Source organism: Oreochromis niloticus, linkage group LG4, assembly GCF_001858045.2.
Source record: "Oreochromis niloticus isolate F11D_XX linkage group LG4, O_niloticus_UMD_NMBU, whole genome shotgun sequence".
In the NCBI taxonomy this organism is placed as follows: Eukaryota; Metazoa; Chordata; class Actinopteri; order Cichliformes; family Cichlidae; genus Oreochromis; species Oreochromis niloticus.
The window spans coordinates 1828777-1848420 of NC_031969.2; the positions used below are offsets into that span (position 1 = coordinate 1828777).

At 40.6% G+C, this 19644-nt stretch overlaps 1 long non-coding RNA gene across 1 annotated transcript; it reads right to left on the reverse strand.

Annotated features, from left to right (window-relative positions):
* Positions 1-2025: 2025 nt before the first annotated feature.
* Positions 2026-18499, reverse strand: LOC102077324 (uncharacterized). Its single transcript, XR_267448.4, has 3 exons — positions 18417-18499; positions 2332-2435; positions 2026-2243 (listed from the first exon to the last, which is right to left on the reverse strand). It is a non-coding gene; the product is annotated as an uncharacterized LOC102077324 (long non-coding RNA).
* Between the last annotated feature and the right edge of the window lie 1145 nt (positions 18500-19644).

The window sequence follows — 19644 nt, forward strand, 5'->3', positions numbered from 1 at the left end:
TTCATTACATGTTCCTCTTTTCTGTGTTGTCCTCTTACATTGATCAGTAACTCCATCACATAAGAACATTCAGTCACATATGAGTTTACTTTCCTCGATGCTTCGTTCACTTTATGCTGTTTAACAGGATTTATCATTACTCTTTGTGGTTCCACCATCATCTCTTTTTAATTCAAAGAAATACTTCATAACTCTGTTTATTCATCACAATATAACTCCATGTTAACGTCAGAGATTGTCTGAGATTAGTGCAGCCTCAGTGTCTCCTGTTCTTCCCACACAGCACAAACATGCCACACTGAGGTCTGTAAGTACAATCATTTCATACGTTTTCTGATTTGTTATATTTGTTACATTTATTATATTCAGCAGAATTAACTATTAGCAAAATCACATATAAATTCTGATTCTCAGTTATGAATTACAACATACTTAATCAATTTGTCCATTTGCTTATCTTTTTTCAGGGTGGTGGGGGGGTGGAGCCTATCCCAGCTGTCTTAGCTGTCTCTGGAGTACCCGGAGGGAACCCATACAAACACAGGGAGAACATGCCAACTCCACACAGAAAGACCCTCGCCTGATGGTGGAATTGAACTTGGGACCTTCTTGCTGTGAGGCAACAGTGCTAACCACCGTGCAGCAAAAATACTTAATTATTTCTCTTATTTAAATCATGCATAATAACGGACCAGAGATACATTTCTTATGGATGTTAAGTACTTTTATCCTTCTCAGGTGTAATGAGAGCCAATCCCACCACTTTCAACAGGCTGCCAATAGTTTGCCTTTTTACCTTTTTTATTACAGCATTTTACAGTGACTTTTACTAAAGGTATTGAAGTTTCTAAATTTGGGTTGTTTCTGTGTTTTCTCTTTTTTTACTCCTTGCCTGTAGTAGTGTTTGGATTTGTATGTGTATTTGCTGCAACTTATGACTGCACCACTGTACATCTCGGCCAGCACACTCTTGAAAAAGAGATTTATAATCTCAAGATTTATTCCTTAATAAAGGTTAAATTTAAAAAACAGTTATGACAGATTGAGCTGTTTCATCTTTAAACAAAGTATTTGATTATATGTCATTATAGCGCAGTTAAGTGTATTATCAGTGTGTCAGGGTAGTTGGATAGAGCATATTTTTATTAAAAAATAACAATAGAAATAGTAATCTTACATTATTATTTAGTTACATATATAATTTGGCGTCTGTATCAAAATTAAACCAATCTTCCTCTCAGGTGACTGAAATATTAAGACTAATAGATTATGTTGTGTATTTTGACATTTTTCATCATAGAGTTTAGTGTCCAATAAGACAACTGTATGCAAATATTTCTCATAAACTGTATCAAGAGCCTGTAGATTGCATTGCAGGCACAAACAGAATGCAAGTTTATGGTTCTTACAGTGTGTTTTTCTGTTCTACTGGAGCACCCGGAGTGCTTTATGAAACATGCCTAAAAGCTTTCTGCCTAACATCCACACTCAGAGCGTGGTGAACAGAGCATGAGCACATTTAAACACAGTCACTCAGTTAATTAGGTTAGCTCACTGACTAGCACTTCTCATAGTATGGAAATTACAGAGGATGATATATGTGCACACTTACTCTACATGTACACATGCAAAGTAAGCATGTGGACAGGGTCCTTGGATGAGGCATGCATGTGTGTATTACTTTGCTGTGAGGATGTGTAGATACAGCCACTTAAAACCGCCCCCTCAGCAGCTGACAGTTGCTGGGAGTCCCTCCTCTTTCCCCTGTAAACAGGCCTCTCTCATTCAATTACAGAGTGTCACCAGCAGATGGCGCTTTCTTCACAAAAATCTTCCTCAGTATTATTGTGTAAAGACAACTGTTGCTGTGATTTAGCACTATAGAATTGAAACTGAGTTTACTTGAATGTCACATTATTTTGACAGCTTTTGTTCTTAAACCTCTGTTAAAACATAAAAACTCAAAGAAAATGTCGAATAGATAAAACTTTACAGACAGTCCATTCAGACATTTTGTACCACAAACCACCAAAACTGTTTCCAGCAAACGGTTCTTCATTCATTTCAATCTAATGTAATAAGCACATTCAATGTTACTTGTTCTGTTTGAATTATGAGCACGTCCTTCATTTTTTCTGTTAGGTTACAACATTTTTATTTATCTGTGAAACTTCTTTAACCTCTGCTATTGTGCAAATCTCCCAGGAGTGTTTTCTGGACCAGCAGCTTTCCATGTGTCAACTCTGCAAAGAGTTTTTCTCACATCAGCGGAGGTCAGACACAGAACCCGGACGTTGTGAGGGGGGATGGTCTTTGACATGTATGCCTCACCGTTCAGTGCATCTGGGAGGGAGGCGTCACCATCGCAGGCAGGTGTTGTCGTAGCTGGTGATGGCCTGGATGCCCTGCTACATGCACCACGTGTCGCCGCTACTCTGATGGTTCGAGACAGTTTTTGTTTTAAAATCAATAAATTTCATCCCCTTCAGCACACACACACACACACACACACACGAAATTGGTTTGTTGCCTCAGGACAATAAAGTGTTTTAAGTCTAACAAAATGTCAGTAAATTTATGAGAAAACAACTAATTGGTTCAAAATTTTCATTTTAACAAACATCAAGCTGATTTTCATATAAGTGTTTAGTAACAATGAAATAGACTGCTTTTTATAGCACTTTCTACATTCACACTCCAGTGAAGCAAACTGGGTTCAGGAATACTTTGGCACACAGACCACCAACCACTAACTTTCCAATCAGCAGATGATTTGTTTGAAATTTATGAATTACTTGGGGGTGGCTGTGGCTCAGGTCTGTCCCTGGGCTAATACATGACCTCTGTGATATCACGCACGATGCATACATCTGTATGTGCAGTTGTAGAAGTTTCTGTAGCTGTGTCCCAATCCGGCGACCGCACGCTCCGGAGTACACATTTTGAGACCTATTACGTCACAGCGACGCGATGACGGCTGTCCCAATCCGAAGTGTACTCCAAATGCGCCGTCGATTTCCCCCCATTTTTTTTTTAAACTTTATTGAGAAACAGTATACAGAACATGTATACAACCAGAACAAAATTAACATATGTCAGGGGGTGTAATACAAAGGATTACATACATTCAAATAATTTGTAATTACTACAAATGGTAATAGTTTTCATAGCCTTTTTGTTAAGTCATCCACGAATCAATTTTATGTAACATAAAACATAATTATAGTAATGTTTAAAATTAGGCTTTTGGTTACTGTATTTGCATTTGTGAAAATAAAATTTAGCTAAGATAACTAACAAGTTTATTATAAAGTAAACATCATCTTTTTTTTGCCTTCGAAAGAAACAAAATACAACATTTTCCCATTTCACAGTAAAGTCTTTGTAGAGATGTCCAGCAATGAATCTACTGAAGTCTTTCCAAAATGTTGTAGCGTATGAACAGATCCAGAAGAGCTGCTGCACAGTCTCAGGATGGCTTCCACAAAATCCACAGTTCACATTTATGTCCCTTTTGAACTTTGTCATATAATGATTAGCAGGAGAAAATTTATGCAGTATTTTAAATGAGACTTCCTTCACTTTATTCGTTACCAGATACTTGTTAGGAATTGTCCATACTCCTTTCCACTTAATGTCACTGACAATGGAATTCCAATAAGAGACCACATGTGGAATAGTTAGAGATTCTGTCTGGAACAAAGCACGAATATTCTTATTACTTTTACTATGGTTTGTTAGACAGATTCTTCCTATGTGTGAATCCACAGGGTTCGGGAGAGAAACAGATGATATGCATGGTTGAATACCTTTAAAAAGCATTATAATACCCGTAGGTATTGCATCAAATAATATGGCATATTCTTTGGGTGTGGCTGGAAATTTATAAGTGTTTAAGAATTCTGAATAAGACATAAGCTGCATATTAGGATTAAACAGCTGATTCACTAAAACAATCTGTTTTTCAACCCACCTAGAAAAAAATAATCATTTATTTTTATCCACTATGTTCCTATTACTCCAAATTAAATACGTATGGGGTGTAAAGTTCTGTTTATATATAAGGAACCAAGCTAATAGAACTTGTTTGTGAAACATCGAAAGGTTTTCTGGAAGCTTATCTATATTATAATCACAACCTAAGATAAAACTTAGACCACCAAACTTAGAGAAAATGTAGTGAGGAATAAAATTCCAAATGGATACCGGATTTTTAAGAAAATGTTTAGCCCAATTAATCTTAAATGTATTGTTTAGAGTAGTAAAATCCAAAACATTGAGACCACCGTGTTCATAGTCATTCATCACTACACTTTTTCTGATGTAATGTGTCCCGTTTTTCCAGAGGAAGTTGAAGAGCATTTTTAAGAAAAATTGTGGTATCATCTGCCAATTGACTGATGACAATCTCTCTGTCTGCTATATTTATACCTTTCACAGTGCTATTCGAAATATGAGGGGCAAGAATTTGAGTGCAAAGTAAAAAAAAGATAAGGGCTACTCAGGCAACCCTGGCATACCCCTTGATTAAGACTAAAACGAGAAGTGGTGCCATTTTTCATTCTAATAGAACTATTAGCATTGGAATACAGAGTTTTGATAGCTTTGCAGAAGATATGGCCAAAACCAAATTTCTGAAGTGTAAGAAATATAAATTCATGCTCAATTGAGTCAAAGGCTTTATAGAAGTCCAGGAGAAGGATAAATGACTCATCAGATATTAATGCTGAGTAGTCCAGAATATCCAAGACGGGTCTAATATTATTGGAGATGTGCCTGTTTGTCATAAATCCAGACTGTGTCTCATCTACAATATCATCCAAAATATATTTAATTCTTCTAGCTAGCAATAGAGCTAATATTTTATAATCATTATTTAGGAGGCTTATTGGTCTCCAGTTGTCTATAAAAAGTAGGTCCTTCTTAGGTTTGGGAATTAAAGTAATAAGTCCTTGAGTGAGGCTGGGGGGAAGAGTGCCCCTTTCAATACTTTCATTATAAACCTGCAACAAAAAGGGTGCAAGCTGAGAAGAAAATGATTTATAGAATTCAGCCACCAGCCCATCTGTGCCTGGAGATTTGTTGTTTTTAAGAAATTCAATAGATGTCAATATTTCTTTTTCAGTAATTGGACTGTCACAAAAAAGCCTATCAGCACTTTTAATCATTTCAACATTATTTAAATTGGGTAGCGACCTTTGCGTTATAATTATATTCATACAACTTTGAGTAGAAATTACAACAAAATTGAGAGATAATTGTTGCATCATCACTGACCGTACCATTTATATTCAGTTTATGAATAGTATTGGCTTTAGATCTGTGTTTTTATAAGTGGAAAAAATAAGCAGAATTCTGCTCTCCCTCCTCTGTCCATCTTTTTCTTGAATGAACAAAAGCTCCTTCAGCTTTCTGGCGGTAAATCTCATCCAGTTTAGATTGAAAGGTCCTAAGAAGTAATCTATCCTCCTCCGAGACCTCGTCTGGTGGGAGTTGATATATTGCGGAAATTTGAACAATTAGATTTTCTTCTTCTGCTGCCCTTGACTTAGCTATTTTTGCCCCATACTGTCTCAACATTTTACTCGTCTCAAATTTAAAAATTTCCCAGTTTGTGCTATAGGAATTCTCAATATTAGCCTTGTGTATAAAGTGTTTCAACAGTCATGTGATTTCAGATTCTACAATTGTATGGCTCAAAAGCGAGCTATTTAATTTCCAATATGAGGATCTATTAATTGCAATAGTAGGAAAGAGTTGCAGGTTAATATATATTGCTCTATGGTCCGTAAGTGGAGTTGTAAGGATATTGACCATGACACTGTCCTTTGATAGACTACTTGATATTAACCAGAAATCAATACTCGATTTTCTTGAACCAGAACAGTCCTCCAGGTAAATGATATATCATCAGGAAATTTGTCTCTCCAGATATCAGTTACATTAAATTTATCCATAAATGTTTCCAATCTCAAATTATTCCTAAGATGTTGTGCTGGGGGCCATCAGTGTCATTTAGTGAAACATTAAAATCTCCTCCAATTATTAAATTTGAATTGGGATATTTAGAGAGCCAAAAACTAATCCTTGTATCTAAAGAGTCAATTAATTTATCATTTTCAGGTTTGGTATTATAGCCATATAAATTGACAATTATGAAAATGGAGTGATTGTATTCTACTACCAGACAAATATAATGACCCAAAGAGTCACAATCTGAATGTAGAACAATACCACCGAAGCTACCTTTGAGAGTTGTGACCCCAGCTGACCTCTCTGTGCCGTGCGAATACCAAACATCTTTACCCCACTGAGACTTCCAGAAGTTCACATCAGCAGACACAGAATGGCTTTCTTGGAAAAAACAAAAATCACTTTTATATTTCTTAGCAAACAAAAATAAGGCTTTACGTTTACAGATCTGTCTCAACCCCCTGGCATTAAGGGAAACAATAGAAAATGACAATTAAGAAAACAAAAAATAAACAGCTAGAAATTTAAGGAACCAATATTGTGTGCTTAACAAAAAATAAACCTCACTAAGGGACCGAGCATTGCAAGGATGAAAATAACTCGGCAGAAATACAAAAAATATTTTTTAGGATACAACTCAGGTGCTGTAACTTAAAGTGTCCTCACAATATAAATGAAGCATAGACTTAATGATCCAAAACACCAGAAGGATCAATGAAAAACAGTCAACCAAGTCCAAGCAACTGTGCAACATTGTAGGGACTTTTCTATTCCTTAGCTCCCCCCATATTCACCTCTCATTCTGAAGATGGGAAAACTTCTGTCCCATTAACAAAACTCCGGCACCCGACGTAATAGGCCTTTTTATTTTCTCTGCGAGCTTTCTCAATAATGGGCCACAACTCTCTCCGGCGCTCTCTCTCTTCTCTGGAAAGGTCCTCAGCAAACTTCATGTCCCGGTTCTCCTTTAAGAATGGAGATGTCTTGGCTGCTTTCCACAGGCTATCTCTGGTTCTGCGGGAGATGAACTGGATGATAATAGGTCTGGGACTGGTGTTGTTTGGGCGTTTGGAGCCGACCTGATGTACAGTGTCAATGGTGTCATAAAGTTGATTTTTACATTCAGGCAACACGGCCTGACAAATCTCAACAGCAACTCTCCATGTATCCTCCTGTTGGTCTTCTTTGACACCAAACAGCCTGAGGTTCCACCGTCTGGAGTATCGCCCGAGATCTGTGATTCTTTGCTGGTTTTTATCCATACGCTCTTCCTCTTTGGAGATTTTCTGCTCCAAAGTGCCCACTCTGCATTTGACATCTTTTATCTCCTCACATGCAAAGTCCACAGTTTTTCTGATCCCGGCAATCTGTAGTGCAAGGTCATCCATTCTTTCGTTTATTAGCTTTGATAGAGTTTCAACAATATCCACGCTATCTACCTTTGAATGCAACGCTTTCTTTGGCGCCGGAGACTGGCTGGGTGAGACGGGCAGAGGTGGAAACTCGTCCATCACGTCCTCAGTTATTGGGAGAGGTAGTGAAAGAGCCGTGTAGTCATGGCAGTTGTCAAGCAGTGGATTTACTGACACGGCTGTTTGGCTAGCATTAGCCTTTAGCAGTAGCTTCGTTCTGGAGCTAGCCGACGGTCTTTTATTGTCACGCTGTGACATTTTGTCGCTTTATTGATCAAAATCAGTCCTTTTCTGGATTAAATACTGAAGAAGCTTCTGAAGTCTGAGTTGACACAATGTTCCTACCGTATTATAGGGTTACATTTGCTAACCTCGGCAGTAAGCGTGTACTTACTCGGCCATCTTGGAACGCCCCCCGATTTCCCCAAATTTGAAGCGTGGTCCGGTGTACGCTTCATGGTCCCATTTATCTCACAATTCATAGCGCGGCGGTGGGTGTGGATAATTTTTTGGAAAAAAGCAGCGGATGGATGAAGCGGAGCGGCCGAAGAGTAAAGTAAGTAAAGTAAGTACTGAATATTATGTCCAGGGGCGATTTTAGCCCATTTTGGGGGGTGCTTCAGCAAACCCAAAGCATCCCCAAAGATTTCTTACTTTTTTTGACAATTATTTATTTATTTATTTATTTTTTACCTTTTATTGTTTATTTTCACTTGTTAAATACGGGACAGACTTGACTGGGGAAAAGAAAGGGGAGAAAGAAAGGGAAAGAAAACAGGGGGGAAGAGGGACGGGGATGAAGGCCAAAAATCAAAAACCAACAAAATAAGCAGACAAAAAATACATATATCAATCACCTGGATCACCTGTTGAGAAAGAAAAAAGAGAAAACAAGCAGAAGAAAGAAAAAGAGCAACATAATAACCAACATCACGATGATCTATGGGAATATAACAGTAAATACTAAATATTAAACATTATTGTGCAGCACGTAAGATCGACAGCGCACCGTGTGCTTTGAGGTAGGAGCCAAAAAGGGTGTAGTTTGTGTGTGATCACCCGTGTGTACACCTGTGAGCATGAACGCGCTTGTATTTAAAAGGTTCCTTCATGTAATGATCTGCTAGAGGGTGTGGGGGGCCACAGCCCCGTCCTCCAGGGCATGAAGCAGGTATGGAGGAGATCAAAACTCCAGACATCCAGAGGCCCTCAGAGCACAAGAGACCAAGGAAGACCAACAGAGGGGCAGCCGCGCCACTATCCCAGAAAGAGCTGAGGAGAGCCCCAGATGAGGGGTCACTCAGCAGCTGCGGAGCAGAAGCCGGGGGGTTGCAGGTTGCAGTGACGTGCCCGTGAGCTCCGCCGGCAGCCAGCTGTGCCAGAGTGACTGAGCCCCAGGCCGAGAGGCCGAGGGCACCCCACCCCCGAAGTGGCCCGAGCGAGCCCCAGGCTCCAGGCCCCGATAAGCAGCCACCAAGGAGTGAGCCGGTGTGTACCTGGGCGCCCACCCCTGGACACAAAGAACCACCAACGCACCGATGTCTGAGGGCGTCTGCCACTGGCAGTGGGAGTGGTTGGGGGAGATAGGCCTCCATACCTTGGAGGGCCTGAGATGTCCCCAGAGAGGTGGCGTCTGATACCCAACCTGACATATAGACACAGACATACAGGCACACACAGATACAAACATCCATTCCCACCCTCATGCTCTCATATGCAATTACTCAACACTCGCCCAACGTGGAGACAGACATAAATAGACACTGTACACACAATCACACTCCCCAAGCGTACTCTAAGCCCCAGGTCTAGGTACCCTTGCCCCTGGATGGGCTGCCCCGACTCGGCAGCAGCAGGGAGGCCCCACATTCCAGATCCCAATCGGACGGCCAACTCCTCCTCCCAGCCCCCCGCCCCAACAGGCAAAAGAGAACGGGGGAATGTGAAGACTCCAAACCTCCCTCCACCCGCTCATATGTAGTGTTGATGCATGTGTGTTCTAAGGTGCATTTAAAACCCAGGAGGGCATGGAGCTACCTGCCAGAGAGCAGCAGGTAAGCGCATAGCCCCTCCTGATAGCCCTCAATGTCTACATGTATTTAAAATTGAGAGGTGGGCAACGACGCCAGGGGTGAGGTTGTACACCCTAATGGTCTTCTGGATGCCGTGTAGCGTGCCCACCCCCAAGATCCTATATGTATGTGTTATGAGAGTGTGAGTAATGTGAATGTCTAAGTTGTGGGATAAAATTGAGGCACAGGCAGCCAGAAGGGGACAGAGGGGGGGGATGCCTCCCCTGCACCCTGGTGACACACCTTTACCCCAAGGCCCTGCATGTGTGGGTGATTGTGGTGGAGCGGGAAGAGGGAGGCAGCTGGAGATGGGGAGGGAAGAAAGGGAGGGGCAAGTGACCCCTCTCTGGGGACAGCTCCCCCGCTGACCCCAGTAGGCACCCCCATACTCTGCAACCCACCAGGGCAAGGGGGCCCAGGCCCATCCGGACCGGGGACCAGTTCAGCAGCGCCGCCCGGCCCCACAGAGCCCGGGACAGCCCACCCAACCCCACCACAGAGAAAACAGCACCCAGCCCGTCATCCACTCATCTTCCAGACTACACAAGAGAACAGACACCCAGGCTGAGTTCTTCCTCCACCTCTCCTACAGGGAGTGCAGAATTATTAGGCAAGTTGTATTTTTGAGGAATAATCTTATTATTGAACAACAACCATGTTCTCAATGAACCCAAAAAACTCATTAATATCAAAGCTGAATGTTTTTGGAAGTAGTTTTTAGTTTGTTTTTAGTTTTAGCTATTTTAGGGGGATATCTGTGTGTGCAGGTGACTATTACTGTGCATAATTATTAGGCAACTTAACAAAAAACAAATATATACCCATTTCAATGATTTATTTTTACCAGTGAAACCAATATAACATCTCCACATTCACAAATATACATTTCTGACATTCAAAAACAAAACAAAAACAAATCAGCGACCAATATAGCCACCTTTCTTTGCAAGGACACTCAAAAGCCTGCCATCCATGGATCCTGTCAGTGTTTTGATCTGTTCACCATCAACATTGCGTGCAGCAGCAACCACAGCCTCCCAGACACTGTTCAGAGAGGTGTACTGTTTTCCCTCCTTGTAAATCTCACATTTGATGATGGACCACAGGTTCTCAATGGGGTTCAGATCAGGTGAACAAGGAGGCCATGTCATTAGTTTTTCTTCTTTTATACCCTTTCTTGCCAGCCACGCTGTGGAGTACTTGGACGCGTGTGATGGAGCATTGTCCTGCATGAAAATCATGTTTTTCTTGAAGGATGCAGACTTCTTCCTGTACCACTGCTTGAAGAAGGTGTCTTCCAGAAACTGGCAGTAGGACTGGGAGTCAAGCTTGACTCCATCCTCAACCCGAAAAGGCCCCACAAGCTCATCTTTGATGATACCAGCCCAAACCAGTACTCCACCTCCACCTTGCTGGCGTGTGAGTGGGACTGGAGCTCTCTGCCCTTTACCAATCCAGCCACGGGCCCATCCATCTGGCCCATCAAGACTGACTCTCATTTCATCAGTCCATAAAACCTTAGAAAAATCAGTCTTGAGATATTTCTTGGCCCAGTCTTGACGTTTCAGCTTGTGTGTCTTGTTCAGTGGTGGTCGTCTTTCAGCCTTTCTTACCTTGGCCATGTCTCTGAGTATAGCACACCTTGTGCTTTTGGGCACTCCAGTGATGTTGCAGCTCTGAAATATGGCCAAACTGGTGGCAAGTGGCATCTTGGCAGCTGCACGCTTGACTTTTCTCAGTTCATGGGCAGTTATTTTGCGCCTTGGTTTTTCCACACGCTTCTTGCGACCCTGTTGACTGTTTTGAATGAAACGCTTGATTGTTCGATGATCACGCTTCAGAAGCTTTGCAATTTTAAGACTGCTGCATCCCTCTGCAAGATATCTCACTATTTTTGACTTTTCTGAGCCTGTCAAGTCCTTCTTTTGACCCATTTTGCCAAAGGAAAGGAAGTTGCCTAATAATTATGCACACCTGATATAGGGTGTTGATGTCATTAGACCACACCCCTTCTCATTACAGAGATGCACATCACCTAATATGCTTAATTGGTAGTAGGCTTTCGAGCCTATACAGCTTGGAGTAAGACAACATGCATGAAGAGGATGATGTGGACAAAATACTCATTTGCCTAATAATTCTGCACTCCCTGTATTGGTCGCTGATTTGTTTTTGTTTTTGTTTTGGAATGTCAGAAATGTATATTTGTGAATGTGGAGATGTTATATTGGTTTCACTGGTAAAAATAAATAATTGAAATGGGTATATATTTGTTTTTTGTTAAGTTGCCTAATAATTCTGCACTCCCTGTACGTGGGGGCTTATTTTTCCAAAGGAATTTGGACATATATGAATCTTGAGATCTGAACCAATCTTGTGGCGGTTTAGTTGGGATCATTGAGAATAAATAATTTATCTTTGGTAATACCATCATTTTTATAGCGGCAACCCTTCCCATGAGTGATATGGGTAGACATTTCCATCTAGCCAGATCGCCTTCTACTTTCTTTAAAAGTGGGATATGGTTTAATTTAGTTAGATCTGCAAGCTTGGGAGAAACATTAATACCTAAATATTTTATATTTCCTGATTGCAGTGGAGTAGAAGAAGAATTATGGAAGGAGCAATTAATCGGAAGGACTGTAGATTTTGACCAGTTAATTGAGTAATCTGATATTCTTGCAAAAGACTTTATCAATGCAATTACCCCAGAGAGATTGGTTTGTGAGTTTTGGAGAAAAAGTAACACATCATCCGCATAAGGCTGATTTTAATGTTCCACGTTCTTGCATTTTATGCCCTTAATTACTGAATTCTGTCTAATTGCTGCTGCTAGTGGTTTAATAAAAACTGCAAACAGTGAAGGGGAGAGTGGGCATCCCTGCCTGGTGCCCCTCAGGAGACAGAAGCTGGAGGATGTTTGGTCATTTGTTTTGACACAAGCTGTTGGGGAATTATATAATATTTGTAACCAGTTAATGAAAGAGTTTCCAAAACCAAATTTGTGTAAAGTTGATATGCTTAAAAACTGGAAATAGAAATTTCCAGTTAATTCTGTCAAATGCTTTTTCTGCATCTAAAGAAAATATTGTAGTTTCGATGTTTTTACTGTATGAGTAGTCTATCAAATTAAGTAATCTACGTGTATTTGTTGATGAGTGCCTACCTTTTATGAAACCAGTTTGGTCAGGATGAATTAAGAGGGGGGTTATTTTCTCTAGTCTCTCTGAGAGAGCTTTGCAGATTATTTTAAGGTCTACATTTATAAGGGATATTGGACGATAGCTTGAGGGATATACAGGGAACTGCTGTTCACAATTGCCGTCCATCTAATCTGACTGAGCTGGAGCTGTTTTGCAAAGAAGAATGGGCAAGAATTTCAGTCTGTAGATGTGCAAAGCTGGTAGAGACATACCCTAAAAGACTGGCAGCTGTAATTGCAGCAAAAGGTGGTTCTACAAAGTATTGACTCAGGGGGCTGAATAATTACACACACCCCACTTTGCAGTTATTTATTTGTAAAAAATGTTTGGAATCATGTATGATTTTCGTTCCACTTCTCACGTGTACACCACTTTGTATTGGTCTTTCACCTGGAATTCCAATAAAATTGATTCATGTTTGTGGCTGTAATGTGACAAAATGTGGAAAAGTTCAAGGGGGCCGAATACTTTTGCAAGCCACTGTAAATAACCTTTATCAGATTTGATGGTTTTGTTACAGACTTTTCAAATAAGTGTTTTGCTTTTCTTTCACAAATGTGGGGATTAAATTGTGTTAAAATGTACAAAACAGTGATGTCATGTTTTGTAACGAGGACCCAGGCACAGAGAGACTTGATGAATTTAAGAATCTTATGATTTCATAAAGAAATTTGCAGACTTGCACAGAGATGGTAAAATTACGATGACTGATAACGGAGACGAAGACAACAGACGACGAGGACAGGGAGGAACAGGGGTTTAAATGCACCAAGGAGACAGTTAGAGAGAACTCGGGACAACATTTAAGGATGCAGGGACTGACGGAGACAGGTTTATCTTGCTTGGCTGGGCAGCTCTCTGGGTGCTCAGCACCCCCAAAGCTCTGATCCTAGAATCGCCCCTGATTATGTCACTTATTTATGTGCAATTGTTTAATAATGAGGAACATTAAAACATTACTGTTGGCCACATGTCGGCAAAGTTATGTGACATTAGTGATGTTTGTACTTTCAGCGGTAACTTGGTTTTAAAGCCTCTACTTCTAAATATATATATAGTCGACCTTAATCTTACAGAGAATGTGATGATTTTATGCGTAATTAAAGTCAGTCATATATCCACAAACACAACAAGCTGAAAGTCAGTGATGCTGCTCGGTTTGCAGTCCTGAATATGACGGCACAAGCAGGATTCACTGCACTGTTAATGTTAGCTATGTTATATTGCTGCCTCTGTTCGGTGGTGTCGAGCCAAACGGACTTTAACGTGTGTTTGAACGAGCTGACGGTTCACTCGTTAAGCTGAAAGAAAGATGCTTTAATCACAGGAGTCACACATGTGTCCACTGGACCATCTGGGAACTCTTCTTGTTTAGCACTCGTAATAACACAAACACTAAATCCTCCTTCTCTTGTGCTGTTTTGTAGCAGTGTATACACCTGAGACTGTCACCTGTCTGTCTGTCCCGCACTCTCTCTCTGTTTCTTTCTCTCTGATTGTGGAATAAAAGTATGAACATGTATTTATAAGTTACACTTGTGTTTGAATCCTGCAGCTTATCACACATTTGATTTCCATGTGTGACAACTGCAAGTGTCCAGAGTGAGGACAGACTGAGGGACCCACTGCTGCACATCATCTGTGAGGCTTTGCACCCCTGATGATCCACCAGGACAAACAGCAGTGTGTGAGGAAGAGGAGGAGGAAGAGCCAGCAGCAGCTGACAGATGGAGAGAATAGACAGACTGTTCCCTGTTTGTGAAGGACTGCTAGGAAAGTTTAACATAACTAATTGTCTGTCCTGAATCAGTCTTATTAGGTAATGTTCAAATAATGTTATCATCCCAGTGTTTTCAGTGTGGGAGAAAGTACTCAGGGCCTTCAAGTTACACACTATGAAAGGCAGCAACAAGTTTAATATTCAGAAACCTAAAGTATGTATCAGCAGCAGAATGGAGCTAAAAATAAATGTTTGTTTCAGTTCTATGAAGCTTTGAGTATTTTGGATTAGTAGCACTGCTGTGTTTGTTGCATCATATTGCTGTAATTGTTTATATGCTTTATATATTCTGAGCTAAGCTGATCTATAGTGTTACATCATATTCTATAAGGATGTTATGTGTTTGTATACTTTCTGCCCAGTTTGACCCATTTAGCAGAAGTCAGCCTGTTTAAGGCTCTGATATCTATTCTGTATGACTTAAAGCAGTTATGACATGCTCTGATTTTCTCACCCAATAAAGGAATATTTCATATATCAGTCTGATCTTCATTCTATCAGAAACAGTTTTCACAGCTCGTACATTTTCTTTTTACACATATATGTAAGCATTGAGCCAAATTTAGTAATGCCAACATATTAAACGAACAATGTTTGTCTCTTATATATAATACATCTGTATATACACTGTCAGAGATACTTGTCTTTGAGTGAAGATTTAAGGTGATAGGAAATATAAATAACTGCAACTTAAATCTTTGACCCAGAGTTCAAGCTCACTGCTGTAATATATATATACCACAATAATCTGACAATAAATATAATATTGTCCATATTATATTAACATTACCACAGTGAGATGATTTTAGTCTCATGAACAACATGAGCTAATTGTTATTTACTAACTAATCTTAAAATGACTGTTCAGTACAGAAATGAAGCCCAACAATCATGTTTTACAGTCCTGTGGTCTCAGCCTCAGATACTCAACTAATCAAAGTGATGTCATAAAAAAATGAACTAACAAAAAAACATTTTTTCTCCTTCATTTCTGTCAAACAATGCTGTATGAAACGTTTCTCGCGGTTAGTGTCATGGTTGCTAGGCAACCTGAGCAGCGCGATGAAGGCTAGACCGTCCCATTTCACAAGCCTCTCACTTCCGCACTTCTCGTACTTCCTAGTACGCACCATACGTAGTACGCGAACTGCACGTACTCCAAAGTGTGCGGTCGCTGGATTGGGACGCAGCCTGTGTGTCTGGATGTGTCTAACAGCCCTGCGTGGAACTACATCCTGGCTCCTTACATCTCTAATAACAAAGTCTCTTCCAAAGCCACTGACACACACACGACCTCCTAACTGTTCTTTAGACATCATTCTGGGATCCTCTCTTACTCGCTGTCACTCTCATCCAATTGACATTCCTCACCAAGGGAGTGACCCAAACTATACAATCAAACTCTTTCCTTATATAAACTGTTCTTGTGCCCATTTTCTGTTTTCACACGAAGTCAACAAAGAGCATTCTTGCATAAGTATTCTTGTTGTCCAGGGGTGAGTACACAGTGAAGCACTGTGGGTACAGCATCCTCTATACTCCTATTGAGTCGATTGGCAAATTGGTGAGGATCCAGTGTGGGGCAAGCATGTCTTGAAGTTTCTCAGATGAGAAGTGAAACATCTTCAAGCAACTTAAAGAAGTCCAGACGCATTTTTCTTTCCAAGCTCCTTAGACTACGATGACCTGGTTGACTGAGAACCTTCACAGACAGTAGTTCACTAAGCCACTAAGTTAGGCTTAGCAAACAGGAAGTTCAGCACCACAGCACATAAACAACCCATAAGGTGCAACAGCTAGTCACTGCAGTTGCTGTCGCAGACTGAGCCTGGACTTGTACATGTTTTTAGATCATCAGGTCACAAAGGCAGAAAACAGGATTGGTCCCAGTAGAAACTAGAAACAACCACAGCCACAAACCACTTCAAAATTATTCTTTTGTATGGGAAGCCAATATAAAGTCAGCTTGGCCATTGTAGCTGTGAGATAAAGATGGCAGATATGTCTTAACACACACGTTTGAAAAAATATGACTAAGGATTTAAAACAAACAAACAAACAAACAAACAAACAAACAAAAAAAACCCACTAATCATCTAAATGCTGTGCGTTCCCGTTCAGTCGTGACGTTACCAGCCTGCTCACTGAGACGAACTGTCGGTGCTAATGCTCCACACATGACAAACTGCTTTACCTTTAAATCAAAGTATTATTATAATAATGTAAATGAGTAAACTAACTCAGATATGAAAGATTTGAATAAATGTGCAAGCTTCTGTTTCCACCAGCTTGCATTCACTAAGCTAGGTGACTAAGTTCTGACTCCAGCTCTATTTCTTCCCCGAAACAGAGCTCTGTATTTTTCTTCTTCCTGATCTCCCAGAAACAAAACATGAAAGCCTCCCTTTAACTACACAGGAGAAAGAAAGCAGGGAATGGAGGGAAGAAGTAGGAAGAGAAAGAGGAATATATAGAGAAGAGAGAATGGATGCTCCTGAATTACCTCTCCATCTGTCCCACACTTTCCCTCTGTGCAGCACAGCTTCTGTATCTGAGCTTTTACTGCAGTTTGCTACATGGGGAAATCTACCTGCAGGGACTAAAACACTGGAGTGTCCCTTCCCTCCACTTCTCCTTTAACACCTGTAAGTTGTCTCTGTGCCCACCAGTCTCCACTGTTAGAGGCTTCAAGTAATAAGAAAAATACAAACAGTGGTGAAACATTAGTGATGTGTCGGTCGCGAACGAAACGGCTCTTAGAGCCGACTCTTTGAAGTGAACGACGCGAGCCGGCTACTTATTGGGAGCCGTGGGGGTTTTTTTTCCCTCTCTCTTGCACTTTTTTTCTGCTTCACTCCGCACGCGAGCCTTGCGCTTTGCGCTGGGCAGAGGGGGAGGGGCGGTAGTTACACTCACAGTAGCACAGGAACAGAGCGGGAGGGAGAGAGAGAGAAAGAGAGCCAGGGACAACAACGTCACATTAGAAAGGTATAGTAATCATCCACAACTATTTTCAGTTGCGGATGATAAAGGAGTCAGAAAGTTTATTCATGCAGGCCCATATGACAGAGAATGTGCATCTTCTTTTTGTTTTCATATTTTAATTTATATTTAATTGTGTTGTGGTTTGCAGTGTTTTGTGTTGTTTCACTTTAAATTTGTTTAAAAGGAAAAATCTGGAAATTTAAATAGTTAAAAGTTGAAATGTGAATAGTTGGTTTTTGTATTATATGTTTTATTTATTACATTTTATGTGGAGTGAATAAATAAAAGTGTATTTACGGTGGCCCCATAGAGACAAAGCACGTATAAACTCCAAAACACGTACAAAAGACAACAGAGGTGCTTCAGGATGCTCGGCGCAGTGTTGAGCTTTTGTTACCTAGTGGCTACACAAGCCATGAAGTACAAATGACTGGATTTGGTGTGTGGTAGTAACAGGTAAATGAACATTTTTTTTAAATTATTTGAATATATATGAGTGCTTGTGTATAAATGATCTAGGTAGCTCTGTTTTGGAAGTTCAGTTAATGCTAGAAATGTGCTTTGGAGTTTGTACGTGCTTTGTCTTTATATATTTATATATAAACATATATAAATAAAACCACTTATTTTTTTGACATTAGTAATTCCTTTTGTGCATAATTCTATATTATTGTTAATAATAAATTAATTAAAGCAACAAAACAACCTGAAGAGCCGGTTGGGAGCCGAAAGAGCCGGTTCTCTAAAAAGAGCCGGAAATCCCATCACTATGAAACATCCAAAAATGTTGTTTCCTTGCTGTTTCCAAAGTTGGAACGTGGATATCTGTCATTTCTCCAGTTTACCAAAATAATCCAGGTCTCAACCCCCAATCATAAGTTTAGTGAACTCGAGAAGACACACCTCTCGTTTGTACATGAGTGTAGTCCGTTGTTATGGGCACACTTATAAAGACTTGAAATTCATTACAGTTGTAGCACATCTTACTCACTCTTTGTTTTGCCATGATGCTCTGGTCTTTCTGCTGACTCACGCAGTCTTTATGTCTCTGTGTGTGATTATGGATTAAACACACCTTGTATTTTAGAGGTGGTCCGTCTCCAGCTGCCAGCTCTTGCAGATGATTAACTCACCTGTGAATAACTGTGTGATGAGCAGCTTCTGAATTAAGCTGGAGGACGACACACCTAATAAATACCTAATTGGGTCTTCAGCATATGCACAGTGGCAGTAATGTCTGTTCTGTGCAGGAAACTGGACCCTGTGAGTAAGACAGAATGGCTCAACATTAAGTGCTCAGGACGAGTAGTAATGCTAAAAGTACCTGTCTATTTACAGGTTTCTGCACATGAACCACAGAAGAAACACTGTAGACAAACAGGTTTGCAGTTTATACAAGGATGTTGAAACTAGTTGAAGACTAACATCTAACCGACAACAGCATTAGACGAGTACAGCAGCCACTTTAAGCATTCAAATTACTGACTGTTAGAAAAGCACTTTCTGCTAAATGATCGCCGTTCTCACTTGGATTTATTCATTCATTCATCAATTCATTCATTCGTCTTGAAAAGGTGTTTTGCCTTTATTTTTTTCCTGCTTCTCGATCTCTAATTCAAGAATAAATGCTTTACTCGCCTTTACTTAAACACTGTGAATGACCTTCACAAAGCCTGACTAACTATTGCTCACTTAAATGGCACAGTCTGGCATCTTTGGATCCTAGTCGGAGCCGTTCACGACTGTATTTTCTATGGAAACGTGTTTGTCCTCAAGCTAGTTTATTAAATCCGCTGACATCCCTGACCATCAGTCCTCTTAGCCTGCTCTATCTGAAAATAACCTTGAAATAAATGTGCCACCAAGATCACAGCGAGGTGTACGAATGTGTATGCAAGACATGTGAAGAAGGCAGGTGAGCCTCGCAGGTGATGCTAATCCTCCAAGAAGTGTGAATACAAAACAAGCATCCCCTCGCTGTCATATAAAATCTCAGTGCAGTGCACTCACTGATGACTAAACAAGACAGGAATTCTGCCGACACATTCCAATCGCACGGGTCACATGACCCAGACATGTTGGAATTCATTGTGACCTCCTCCCGACTCAACTCTCAGGACTAGGAATGTCGCCGCATTGACACTACCTACGTCACGTCCAGTTTGACCAAATGTCAGGCGTGGGTTGCGTAACGGCTCTGTGCCGTAAGCTTGGAAAAC